Source organism: Peromyscus eremicus, chromosome 4 (genome assembly GCF_949786415.1).
Source record: "Peromyscus eremicus chromosome 4, PerEre_H2_v1, whole genome shotgun sequence".
Classification (NCBI taxonomy): Eukaryota; Metazoa; Chordata; class Mammalia; order Rodentia; family Cricetidae; genus Peromyscus; species Peromyscus eremicus.
Genome location: NC_081419.1, coordinates 63,205,034 through 63,218,929, shown reverse-complemented (window position 1 = coordinate 63,218,929; position 13,896 = coordinate 63,205,034). Strand labels below are relative to the sequence as shown.

The 13,896-nt window shown below is 36.5% G+C and overlaps 1 pseudogene; it reads left to right on the top strand.

Moving 5' to 3' along the window:
- The first annotated feature begins 212 nt into the window (after nt 1–212).
- Nucleotides 213–6,776, top strand: LOC131907765 (olfactory receptor 8K3-like; annotated as a pseudogene).
- The last annotated feature ends 7,120 nt before the right edge of the window (nt 6,777–13,896 follow it).

Sequence of the window (13,896 nt, the reverse complement as noted above, 5' to 3'; positions counted from 1 at the left end):
ATGAGATGAAGGTGACAATTTATGTTCCTTTTGGCAAAGGAAATTACTAAAAGTCACAAAGTAATGAGGTTATGTATGTATGTCTTTTTTATTTCATTAGAAATATATCATTTATATTGGTTTCCAAAATGAAAATAAAGTCATCCTATATATTTGGAAACTGCTTATAAAACTGGTACCTCTATTTAGAGCAGGTTTTCTGATGAGATGGAATGGAGGCCCACAACCTCACAGTGGTGTCAGTTCAATCCTGAGAGGCATCACGGACCAGCTGCAGGCACCATTGCTCAGACTGTCATTCATCATCTATCTGATCTCATTAGTTGACAACTTGGGTATAAATATCCTCACCATGATAGATAACAGGCTGCAAATACCCATGTACTTCTTTCTCAGGCATCTTGCTACAAAATATCTTCGCAGTCAACTACAATGGGGCCCAAAATGTTAAGAAATTTTCTTGAGTATCAAAATAAATTATCATTTTATTTTTGTGTTACCCAGTTGTCTTTCTTTATTATACTCATCGATAGTGAATTTTTATAGTATTTTTATTTTATAATTAACTTAATTTCACATATCAACCACGAATTCCCCCATCCTCACTCCTCCCACCCCCTAGCCCTTCCCCCCAATCCACTCCCCACTCCCACCTCCTCCAAGGCAAGGTCTCCCCTGGGGAGTCAGCCCAGCTTGGCAGCCTCAGCCAAGGCAGGTCCAGTCTCCTCCTTACACCAAAGATGAGCAAAGTGTCTCAGCATAGTCCCCAGGCTCCAAAAAGTCAGCCCATGCACCAAGGACAGGTCCTGGCTACACTGCCTGGGGCCCTCCCAAACAGTTCAAGCTAATCAACTGTCTCACTTATCCAGAGGGCCTGGTCCAGTTCCATGGGGGTTCCTGCACCATTGGTTCACAGTTCATGTGCTTCCACTAGTTTGGCTATTTGTCCCTGTGCTTCCTCCAACCTTGACCCAGCTATTCCACTCTTGGGCATAAACCCAAGGAATGCTCAATCGTACCACAAGGATACATACCTGCTCAACTATGTTCATAGCAGCATTGTTTGTAATAGCCAGAACCTGGAAACTACCTAGATGCCCTTCAACTGAAGAATGGATAAACAAAATGTGGTACATATACACAATGGAGTACTACTCAGCAGAGAAAAACAATGACATCATGAGGTTTGCAGGCAAATGGATGGAACTAGAAAAAATCATCCTGAGTGAGGTAACCCAGACTCAGAAAGATAAACATGATATGTACTCACTCATAAGTTGATACTAGATGTAAATCAAGGGATAACCAGACTGCAACTCACAACTCTAGGGAGGCTACCTAGTAAAGAGGACCCTAAGAAAGACACAGGGATCACCCAATGGCAGAGAAATAGATAATGAGATCTACATGAGCAAACTGGGGGTGGGGGTGGAGGAGAGAGGGAGGTCCCAGATGGATCAGGAGCAGTGTGGGAGAATGGAGAGGGAGATACCATGATGAATGAAGACCCCAGGGGAATAGCAAGAAGCAGAGTGCTAGAGAGGTCTCCAGAAATCCACAAAGATACCTCCACTGTAGACTATTGGCAATGGTCGAGAGAGTGCCTGAGATGATCTGCTCTGGTGATCGAATGGCTGAACACCCTAACTGTCATGATAGAACTCTCATCCAGTGACTGATGGAAGCAGATGTAGAGATCCATGGCAAAGCCCCAGGTGGAGCTCCAGGAGTCCAATCAGCAAGAGAGAGGAGGGATTGTATGATCAAGAGATATTGAGAACATGATTGGAGACAGTGAATTTTTTATTCTCTCTGCAATGTCTTGTGACTGTTATGTTGCCATCTGTAAACCACTCCTCTTCACTGAAATTATGTCACAGAGAGTATGTTGGATATTAGTCACCATTTCCTATCTCCATGGTATAATTGTCTCCCTTCTACATATCACAAAGATTTTCTCTTTATCCTTCTATGGCCACAATGTCATCAGTCATTTGTACTGTGATGATCTTACCTTGTTATCTTTGTCCTTCACAAATACACATGAAATTGAGTTGATAATTTTAATCTTATCAACTTTTAATTTGCTTTCTTCTCTTCTGGTAGTCATTATGTCCTATCTGTTCAACCTCACACCTCTCTCAGGATGAACTCAGCATAGAGCAAAAGGAAGGCTTTCTCTACATGCAGGTTCCACCTTACAGTAGTCATTGTCTTCTATGAGACTTTGATATTTATTTATATATTTGCAACCTATATCCATTCACTCCTTTGACACTGATAAAATGACTTCCAACTTTTCCACCCAGGCTATTGATATGATAAATGAGGTTTGCAGGCAAATGGATGGATCTAGAAAAAATCATCCTGAGTGAAGTAACCCAGACTCAGAAAGACAAACACGGTATGTACTCACTCATAGGAGGATACTAGATGTAAAACAAAGATCACTAGACACCTACTCACAACGCCAGGGAGCCTACCTAGAGAACAGGACCCCAAGAAAGACACAGGGATCTCCCAATGACAGAGAAATGGATGAGATCTACATGAACAACCTGGACATGAGTGGGGGTAATGAAGGGCAAGTTTCGAGGGAAAGAGAGCTTAGGGGAGCAGGAGATTCCAGCTGGATCAAGAACAGAGAGGGAGAACAAGGAACAAGAGACCATGATAAATGAAGACCACATGAGAATAGGAAGAAGCAAAGTACTAGAAAGGTCCCCCGAAATCCACAAGATACCTCCACAATAGACTACTGGCAATGGTCGAGAGAAAGACCGAAATGACCTACTCTGGTGATAGGATGGCCAAACACCCTAATTGTCGTGCTAGAAATCTCATCCAATGACTGAGGAAACCAGATACAGAGATCTATGGCCAGGCCCCAGGTGGAGCTCCAGGAGTCCAATTGGCAAGAAAGAGGAGGGTTTGTATGAGTGAGAATTGTTGAGACCAAGATTGGAAAAAGCACAGGGACAAATAGCCAAACAAATGGAAACACACAAACTATGAACCAATAGCTGAGGAGCCCCCATCTGGATCAGGCCCTCTGGATAAGTGAGACAGTTGATTAGCTTGAACTGGTTGGGAGGCATCCAGGCAGTGGGACTGGAACCTGTCCTCAGTGCATGAGCTGGCTGTTTGGAACCTGAGGCTTATGCAGGGACACTTTGCTCAGCCTGGGAGGAGGGGACTGGACCCGCCTGGACTGAATCTACCAGGTTGAACTCAATTCCCAGGGGAGTCTTTGCCCTGGAGGAGATGGGAATGGGGGGTGGGCTGGGGGGAAGGTTGGGGCTGGGGAGGCGGGAGGGGGGAGGACAAGGGAATCCGTGGCTGATATGTAAAATTAAATTAAATTATAAAATAAAAAAATTATAATAAAAAAGAGGAACAAAGATTTAAAAGATGCCATTAAAAAACAATGGGAAAGCTATGCAATATTGTCTTGTACATTTCCTATATTGTTTAAAAGTTATGTGTGTGTAATACATATATATGAAAAAATAAACAGAGTAACACAAAAACATTGCTTAGAATGCAAGGACATTAGAAGAGCAATAGAGTTTAAGTCTATGTTTGAATGAGGAGAATAGGAGGTATCATCAGTATTTTTTATCTTAGCTATTCTGACAGGTGTAAGATGGTATCTCAAAGTCATTTTGATTTGCATTTCCCCGATGACTAAGGATGTTGAGCAATTCCTTAAATGTCTTTTGACCATTTGACATTCTTCTGTTGAGAATTCTCTGTTTAGATTTGCATCCCATTTTTTAAAATTGGATTGTTTGGTATTTTGATGTCTAGTTTCTTGAATTCTTTATATATTTTTGAGATCAATCGTCTGTCAGACGTGGGGTACATGAAGATCTTTTCCAATTATCTAGGCTGTCATTTTGCCTTATTTACTGTGTCCTTTGTCTTACAGAAGCTTCTCAGTTTCAGGAGGTCCCATTTATTGATTGTTGCTCTCAGTGTCTATGCTACTGGAGTTATATTTAGGAAGTGATCTCCTATGCAAATGAATTCAAGGCTGCTTCCTACTTTCTCCTCTATGAGATTGAGTATAATTGGATTTATGTTGAGGTCTTTGATCAATTTGGACTTGAGTTTTGTGCAGGGCAATATATATGGATCTATTTGAATTCCGACATGTTGACATGCAGTTATTCCAGCACCATTTGTTGAAGATGCTTTCTTTTTTCCATTTTACAATTTTGGATTCTTTGTCAAAAATTGGGTGTTCATAGGTGTGCAGATTAATGGCAGGGTCTTCAATTCAATTCTATTGGTCCACATGTTGATTTTTTTGTTGTTTTATCAAGACAGGGTTTCTCTGTGTAGCTTTGTGCTTTTCCTGGAACTGACTTGGTAGCCCAGGCTGTCCTTTAACTCACAGAGATCCACCTGCCTCTGCCTCCCAAGTGTTGGGATTAAAGGTGTGCACCACCAGGGGCCTGGCCACACGTGTCAGTTTTTATGCCAGTATCAAGCTGCTTTTATTACTAGAGCTCTACAGTAGGGCTTGAGGTAAGGGATGGTGATACCTCCAGAAGTTGCTATATTGTACTGGATTGTTTCAGTTATCCTGGGTTTTCTGTTTTTCCATATAAAGTTGAGTATTGTTTTGTCCAGGTCTGTGAAGAATTGTGCTGGGATTTTGATGGGGATTGCATTGAATCTATAGATTGCTTTTGATAAGATTGCCATTTTTACTATGTTAATCCTACCTATCCATGAGCATGGGAGATCTTTCCATTTTCTGATATCTTCTTCAATTTCTCTCTTTAGAGACTTAAAGTGCTTGTCATACACGTCTTTCACTTGCTTATTTAGTGTTATCCCAATGTATTTTATATCATTTATGGCTATTGTAAAGGGTAATGTTTCTCTGAATTCCTTCTTGGCCTTTTTACCATTTGCATATAGGAGAGCTACTGATTTTTTTTTTAATCTTGTATCCCACCACATTATAGAAGGTGTTTATCAGCTGTAGGAGTTACCTGGTAGAATTTTTGGGGTCACATATTTATGCTATCATATTATCTGCAAAAAGTAAAAGTTTGACTTCTTCCTTTCCAAATGTTAGAGAGGATGTGGAGCAAGGGAAACACTCCTCCACTGTTGGTGGGAGTGCAAATTTGTATAGCCACTATGGAAACCAGTATAGTGGTTTCACAAAATACTGGGAATCAATCTACCTCAAGATCCAGCTATACCACTCTTGGGCATATACCCAAGAAATGCTCAACTGTACCACAAGGACACTTGACTAATTATGTTCATAGCAGCATTATTTGTAATAGCCAGAACCTGGAAACTATCTAGATGCCCCTCAACTGATGAATGGATTAAGAAAATGTGATACATAAACATAACTGGGTACTACTCAGCAGTGAAAAAAAAAAGTGGTATTATGAAATTTGCAGGCAAATGAATGGAAATAGGAAATATCATCCTGAGTGAAGTAACCCTGATTCAGAAAGATAAACATGATATGTACTTACTCATAAGTGGATACTAGATGTAAATCAAAGTATAATCAAACTACAACCCACAGCTTCAGACAAGCTAGCTAACAAGGAAGACCCTAAGAGGGACACATGGATCGCCCTGGGAAGCAGAAATAGATGACACCTCCATGAGTAAACTAGGACTGAGGTGGGAACAAGAGTGCATAGGGGATGGGGGATGAGAACATAAGGAAACAGGATGGTTGAGCTGCAACAGGCATGGAGTGGGAGATCAATGAAAGAGATGCTTTGATAGAGGGAAACATCATGGGGATAGGAGAGAATCCTGGTGGTAGAGAAGTTCCCAGGGATCCACAAAGATGACCCCTGCTTAGACTACGAGCAATAGTGGAGAGGGTGTCTGGACTGGTCTACTCCAGTAATCAGATTGGTGAATACCCTAACAGTCATCATAGAGCCTTCATCCAGTAACTGATGGAAGCAGATGCAGAGATCCACAGTCAAGCACCAGGCTGAGCTCCAGAAGTCCAGTCAAAGAGAGAGAAGAGGGATTCTATGAACAAGGGGCATCAAGATTATGATAGGGAAACCTTCAAAGACAACCAAACCAGGCTAATGGTAACTCACGAACTTTAGACTAACAGCTGTGAAACCTCCAGGAGACTGCACTAGGCCCTCTGCATAAGCAAGACAGTTGTGTAACTTGGTCTATATAAGGAAAGGGGCACCTGGGAAGTAGGATCAGGATCCAACCCTGGTACATGAGCTGGCTTTTTGGAGCCCATTACCTATGTACTTTGCACAGCCTTGATGCAGATGGAGGGGTTTAGACCTGCCTCAACCGAATGTACCAGGCTTTGCTGATGCTCCATGGGAGGTCTTGCCTTTTCGGAGGAGGAGAGAATGGGGAATGGGTTAGGGGGGCAACCTGGGGGCATAGGAAGAAGGAAGAAAGTGGAATCTATGGTTGGTGTGTAAAGTGAGTAAAATGTTTCTTAATAAAGAAAAAAAGTTGTCAGGAGGATTTAAATGGATATTGTACTTTAGATATTATAATAAATCATGCAATGTTAATGTGTGTCTTTGTTTTACCTTCTATAGGTGCATTCTTTATATTACAGCATTTTAAACATTTATAAGTTGATTGAAAATAATTAAACTTTATCAGTTTATCAAGATGTGAAATGTATTGCTTAGATATTAAGTCTTCATTCATATCAATGTAGTCATCTCCCATATTATAGCCAGATACAATGCTCTGATCTCTCATTGTTGCATTATTTTCAGATAAGACCATAATGGTGCTTACTAGCTTGATATATTTATTGATTATACAGGAATTAATTTCAATTGATCATTTAATTCTGTCTAATCCAGAACATATGTATATATAAGTGAATGGACTGATTGTGGTACATGGATTGAGTTCTCTATGAAAGCATCTATTATGTTACTTTTATTCTGTTAATGGCCTAATCATAATTCCTTACTACCCATTTCTCTTTAATGGATAGATTCTGTATTCTTTATATACAGAAAACAATATTTCTTTAAAAGTCATGTGCTAAAATGTCTATGGAATGGAAAGCCTACTTTATAATGTGATGGCAGTAAGATCAGAACGTCAAGACCAGCCTTTGCCACATAGTTGAGGCCATCTGGGATTAAAAGATGATTTTAAAATGAAGCACTAGTAACATTCATAAAGGAATTGTTTTAAGTTTTGCTTTACTTTGAACTGTGGATATGCCATCAAAGCCAAATAAAGAAAATATCATCTAAGTGGTGCTGACTTATATATTGAGCCAGGACTTTAGGCAGTTCATACCAGATACTTGAGTTCTGCCTGAACACAATCTCTCACCTGAAATCCATGCATTTAATACAAAATTAATATACAGAGTATATTACTGTTACTATTTTTTTTGTTTTTTTGAGACAGGGTTTCTCTGTGTAGTTTTGGTGCCTGTCCTGGCTCTCACTCTGTAGAGCAGGCTGGCCTCGAACTCAAAGAGATCCACCTGGCTCTGCCTCCCAATTGCTGGGATTAAAGGCATGCGCTAACACTGCCAGGCTACTGTTACTATTAAAACTTAGAAAACAAATTAATTTTTTTAATTTGCTGATAATTTGAATATGACACATATTTGAAACTACCTGACAGCTCATATCATTATGAATTTGTTCATCTAAATAGTTTTTATATTTATGGTGGTATGTTCATGTGAATAGGGATGTCAGAAGATGCCAGAAAATTACAGATCTCCTAAAATTGGAGTTACATGTGTTTTTAAGCTACATGCTGTGAGAGCTAGGAATCTCTTCAGATCTTTAGTAAGAGCACCATGTAATGAAAAATAGCTTATCCATCTCTCTATGGAGTAAGCACTTTAAGTACCAGGGCGGGGGGGGGGGTCTCTCAGTGAAGAGAAAACCTCAGGCCTTTTCCCATAGATTTTGATTTGTTACTTGATAGGGAATTGTCACATTGCTACTTTTTAACGGGAAGATAAATGAGGTATAATCGCTCTGTGATATCTCCCCTGGGCTTTTGAGTACTGATAATGTAGGCACTTCTTTTCAGTTAATAATTTTCTATTAGTCCTTAGGAAACTGGATGAAATAGATAAATGCACATATACTCACGAAAGAGAAACTTTTTTAGATAATGTGTATATTTTGATCATGATTTATAATTTTGATGTAATAATATTAAGGTATAATATTTTAACTGTAATATATAATTATCACATAATACAATTATATTATATAATTATTATAACTATAGTATTATACTATAATGATATATTATATAGTATATGCAATATATAAAGTATTATACTATAATAATGTTATAGTTTTTAAAAAGTTTACATGTTGGTCACTTCAGAGAGACAAGGACAAGGCATCAATAATGCAACCATTTCAACTCAGCTGATAAACAAAGTAACAAACAAAAGATAAAATATTTAACAGCATTATACTTTATCCAAGAAGAAAATAAGTTTTAGATAAATTAATGAACTTTGTATAAGTTTGAAAATATCCACCTTATAAAAACTATGGATTTGTAGTGTAAGATATTAAATTAAAAAACACAATAATGTATAAAATATATCTAACTCATTGGATTTTATTGATGAGTACGTAGATTTGTACTCACTTATGACACCTTGCATTAGAGTGATACCTGCTAGTGCTTACTGCTATCAACAGAGGGAATCTGATAGAATGCAAAGCATAAATTTATCTTGGGGAAAGCCGACAAGTTATTAGGGTAAGATAACTATGTCTCAAAAAGTTACATAAATAATGTGTAAAATAATAAGCAAGCTGAAGGAATAATAATTTAGTGACATGAATTCACACGCCATAAACAATCTTAGTGATGATTATTGCATTTCGATATTATGCACCCACCACCTGTCTCAAGGTCAAATTCTGTTTTTGAAACTTTTGTCATGATAACTTGATTAAAACGTTTCTCCCTTCCTTTTACTTTTCCAAACTCTCCCTTCTCGCCTTCAAATGTGTGGCCTCTTTTTTCACTATTTACTAATGCATGCATATGTGTAGAAAGATATGCATATATATACCTAAATATAATCTTCTCAGTCCATGTAACATTACTTGTGTGCAAGTTTACAGAGCTGGCAGTTTGGGATTGAGCAACCAATCACTGTGCTCTTCCCTGAGGAAGTCACCTCTGTTTCCCCAGCTTTCCTCTGTTGTCTCTAGTTCTTTGTGCAGGAAAGAGGCCTAGTGTGCTTTTCCCCATCCAGTTTGGCATGATCATTGCTGGCTTCTTTGTTCATCTCACATTTGTTTAGTCATATCAATCAGACTTTATGGATGTAGCTTTGGATATTACACTCTGATTTTCACTATTTTTTTTTCATGAAATATATTTTGATCATGTTTTTCCCATCACTCAGACCCTCCCAGAACCTCACCTCCACCCTACTTAAACAGTTTTATGTTCTCTCTCTCCCTGCTCCTGGGTCTGCCCCTCTCTCTCTTCCTTTCACTCTCCCTAACCCACTCTCTCTCGGCCACCACAAAAAACAAACAAAATAACAGAATAAAACCACAAAACTGAAACTAAGACAAAATAATGCCAAATCAGAATAAACTCTTCCATTTCAAAGTGATTTGGTAATCACTCCTCTCCAATCTCTCACTTCCTCAGGGAACTAGAAATACGTTTTCTAAACTTATGTTGTTGTTTTTTTTTTCTTTTGTGTTTATTTTTGTGAATTATTCATGGTAAAGATGATCTTAGTTTCTTGACTCCATTTTAACTAGTACCATTTTTAAAATCCCCATATCTATGATTGAGTTCCATTCCTGTTTGATGTGATTGTGTGGTGTATTCATGAAAGCACAAGTGTACTCAGAGTGCTGATGGCTGTTGGCCCAGACTTCCACTGCAGGTCCCCAAATTTGTTAACTCTTCACGCCTGACACTTCAGTCTGTTTATTAGTAACTTCAGTTTGGCACAACAGTAAACTCTAAACAAATACCATCCCATGTTCTGATCTGGCCAAAGGAAATACTTCTCTCTTTTTGTTTTGTGTTGTGTTTGTGTTTTGGGCAGGTGGATCCAATAATTGTTTATTTACTTTAATGGGACCCATGCAAAATTTGCATTTATGTGTTTGTCTTAGCTCATTCATCATGTTCTCTGCAAGTCTATGCAAGCTATCAAACGTTTCAAATTAATTCACCATTAAGATTTGCAATATCCAGTGACATTCTATTTATTAATTCTAGAATGAATTTTCAAATCTTGGCTAGTACAATACTATAGTGAATGTGAGAGTACTAATATTTTTAAGATCCTAGTACCAACACATATGGAGAGATTTACATAAGTAGATTTTTGGATATAAATTAGATAGATACATAAATAAACAAATAAGGTCATAGTTGCATAACAGCATTCCTTGACAATTATTTTATAATCTCTAGACATATCATTAGATGCTCAAATTATTCAGGTGCAATCATTGATTTGCTTAGAAGATCCATAGGGAGACATGTCTGTGGTTTTGAAAAACACATAAATTGACCTTAGAAACTCCATTTTAAGAAATACACTGGGAATTCAAGACAGTGGCTTCATACAGGTAGCAGTGTGACACAGCCTTCTATATCAGCAGTAATTTCAATTATTGTCAAATCTCAGCCTTTCCCAACAATTTCTAAGTGTCCATTTCTATTACCAATTATGTGCTTTCTGAATTCTCTATGTTGCTCTCAGTTTTTCTTCATGTTAATTTTTATACTTGTATCTAAAGAATGTCAGTTTATTTAAGCATCTTTGAAAATTATTCAGAAATGTTATCACACCAAGAGTATTTATATGTATACATATCATAGACCTACTGATTCATTTATTATTCATTTATTTTTCACAAATCAAGTATAAGACATGTTGATTTTATATATGCTAATAAGAGTTTAGATGACTTATTTGTCAAATCTATTTTTGTATACAGTTTATTAAGATATGCCCTACATACATAGTTTAAATTTTTAATATGATCTAAATATGAATTTACTGTCCTGATTTTTTTATGACAGAATTTGAAATTCAGGAAGTCCATATCACATTCTTGTATCTAATACTCAGTTATTTTTGCTTCTCTGAAACAATACTACTATTTTTTATAAATATATAGATGTAATTAATTTCTAAATTATTCAAGAGGCAAATGAAATGTCCAAGTCATCAAAGGTGTGCCTAGCATTATTTGAATATGAGATAATATTTTTTCCAGTTTTATGATTATGACAATTTGTTCTACACTTTAATAATGATTTTTTTTAGTGTTTGAAAAGCAGTCTTCCAATACTCAGTAAAGATAATAACTCTGAAAAATATGTTTGGCTCTTGCATTGACTCTTAAATCTATAGATAGGATACAGCTTTAACTGCCATTTTAGAAATATTTTTTTTATGTTTTGCAGCTTCTGTTTTAAGTTTTCAACATTTTAAAATACAGCAATAAAATGGAAACGAAGCATTTATTTAAGGCATTTTTTGTTAAAATTTATTTTTTTTCATATATGGAAGGTATCTGGGGACCATAAACTATAAACAACATTTAAGTGAGTAAAGCAAATTAAATATAGTGTTTTTACATAACGCTGTAAAGCATTTGACCTTACTGCTAATTTATAGATTACACAACCAGTTATGTCCAGCATCCTCATTATGAATTTTCTTCTTACTTGTAATCTCTTCTTATTCAGTCAATTTAGGTGATTATAATATTCAACAAAACTGATAATTTCGACTCCTATATATTTTTAATCTATGAGATATGGGATGTGTTCATATAGAAGTTACCTCCAATGTGTTCTGGATTATATTTGCCAAAAAATTGTGTACATAATACACAGGAAGATTTCAAATCATATCAAATTATCCATGCAATTTATTCTTTTATTTGATTTTATCTTTATATTGTTGTTTACCATATAAAATATGTGGAATATAAAGTATTAAATTTTATTATTATAAACCACACACTTCTTGTTCCTTTATACATGGAGAATTTTGAGTCTTCATTTTTAAATCAATACTAAAAATCATTCTTCCTAATTTGCTCAGACATCTTTATATGTTTATAAGTGCTTGACTATAATATACAAATAAAGTTATCAAGATTATATTGAAATATGTCCTTAAAGAAAAATTCATAAGACCACACATTTATATCATATACACATATTATTTATTTAATGATTATACAAATATTCAAGAAGCAATTGAAACACAGCACACAATCCCATATACTCTTGGCATTGTGAAGATAAAGCCTGAAATAGGTCCAGTGAAAAACAAGATACTTGACCTAATTACCTAGCTATTTATCATTTCAGATCAGTAAAGAGTTCAGTATTGACCAGCAAGATGTACAAAAACACTTGTGAACACAGTCTCTTTGTGGTGGGTTTATGCCCTGGCTAAAAATACAAACCAGTATGTACATGTGACTTTTGAAAGTTTCTTGGGGAAGAATAGATACAACATTGTATAAAAATCATCATTCATTTCTTCAAACCATGAATAGGTATGTCAGGTTGGAACATGCTAAAAAGTATTTTCAATGAAGTACTTGCCAAAATTTACCTTTGTGTATATACTATGTTCAAATACATCAGAAATATGTATCTGAATATATTCTCTTTAGTTCCTTCATAAAAACCCAATTTGAGTTTGATTTTTTTATAGTTAACTTACACATCTACTCAATATCTTTTACAAGCTAACACTTTTAGCTACTATATCCGTAAGTATAAGTATTTCATAATTCAGTTTAAAAGGAGAGGTGGTAGATTTTTTGTATATATTTTAGCTGCTCTTGAAGGATGATTAGTATATGCATAATGAGATATTACTAAATATACTGTTTATATATCATTTATATTTATAGAAATGAAGAACAAAGAGTGTAAAAAAGTGCAATAAACTTTACTTAAGTGACATCCAAAGTTTTTAACATATTCAAACATTATTTTAGTACATATGTCAATAATTTATATCTCCAATCTCTATTTTCAGCTATCTTTTTCCTTACTGTCTCCTTATCTTCCATCTATCTAGGTTTGCAAATCTTGAAACTAGTAAAATATCACACTAAATATTATTAGAGGCTAAATATTCAATGAAATAGGATATTTCACAGCTTAGGTGGGTTGTAGCCACTAGATATGAGGAGAGATTTATCTGCCAGCCAAAAAACAAAAAACCCAAATATTTGTAAACATTGAATTATGTTATTTTGGGATTTGTTGTTGTTTTTTATTATGATTTTTTTTCATTTTACATACCTATCACAGATCCCCCTGTTCTCTCCTCCCACCTCTCCAGCTTTCTCTCCACAACCTAGTCCCCATTCCCTCCTACAAGAAGGTAACCCCATGGAGGGTCAGCAGAGCCTGGCACATTCAATAGAGTATTCACATCAAGGCTGTGCAAGGTGTCCCACCATAGGTAGTGGGCTCCAAAAAGCCAGCTCAGGCACCAGGGATAGATCCTGATCCTACTGCCAGGGTGCCACTTAAGCAGATCAAGCTACACAACTATCTCGCTTATGCAGAGGGCCTAATCCAGTCCTATGGAGGCTCCACAGGGGTTGGTCAAATTTCATGAGTTCCCACTAGTTTGGTTTGGTTGTCTCTGTAGATTTCCCCATCATGATCTTGACGCCCCTTGCTCATAGAATTCTTCTTCTCTCTCTTCAACTGGACTCCTGAAGCTTGGTCTGGTGTTTGACTGTGGATCTCTGCATCTGTTTCCATCAGTTACTGGAGAAAAGCTCTACGATGACAGGGTATTGACCAATCTGATTACTGGGAATTGTTATTTTGTAGCACAAATCTAGTTTAGACTCATTCTTGCAATCT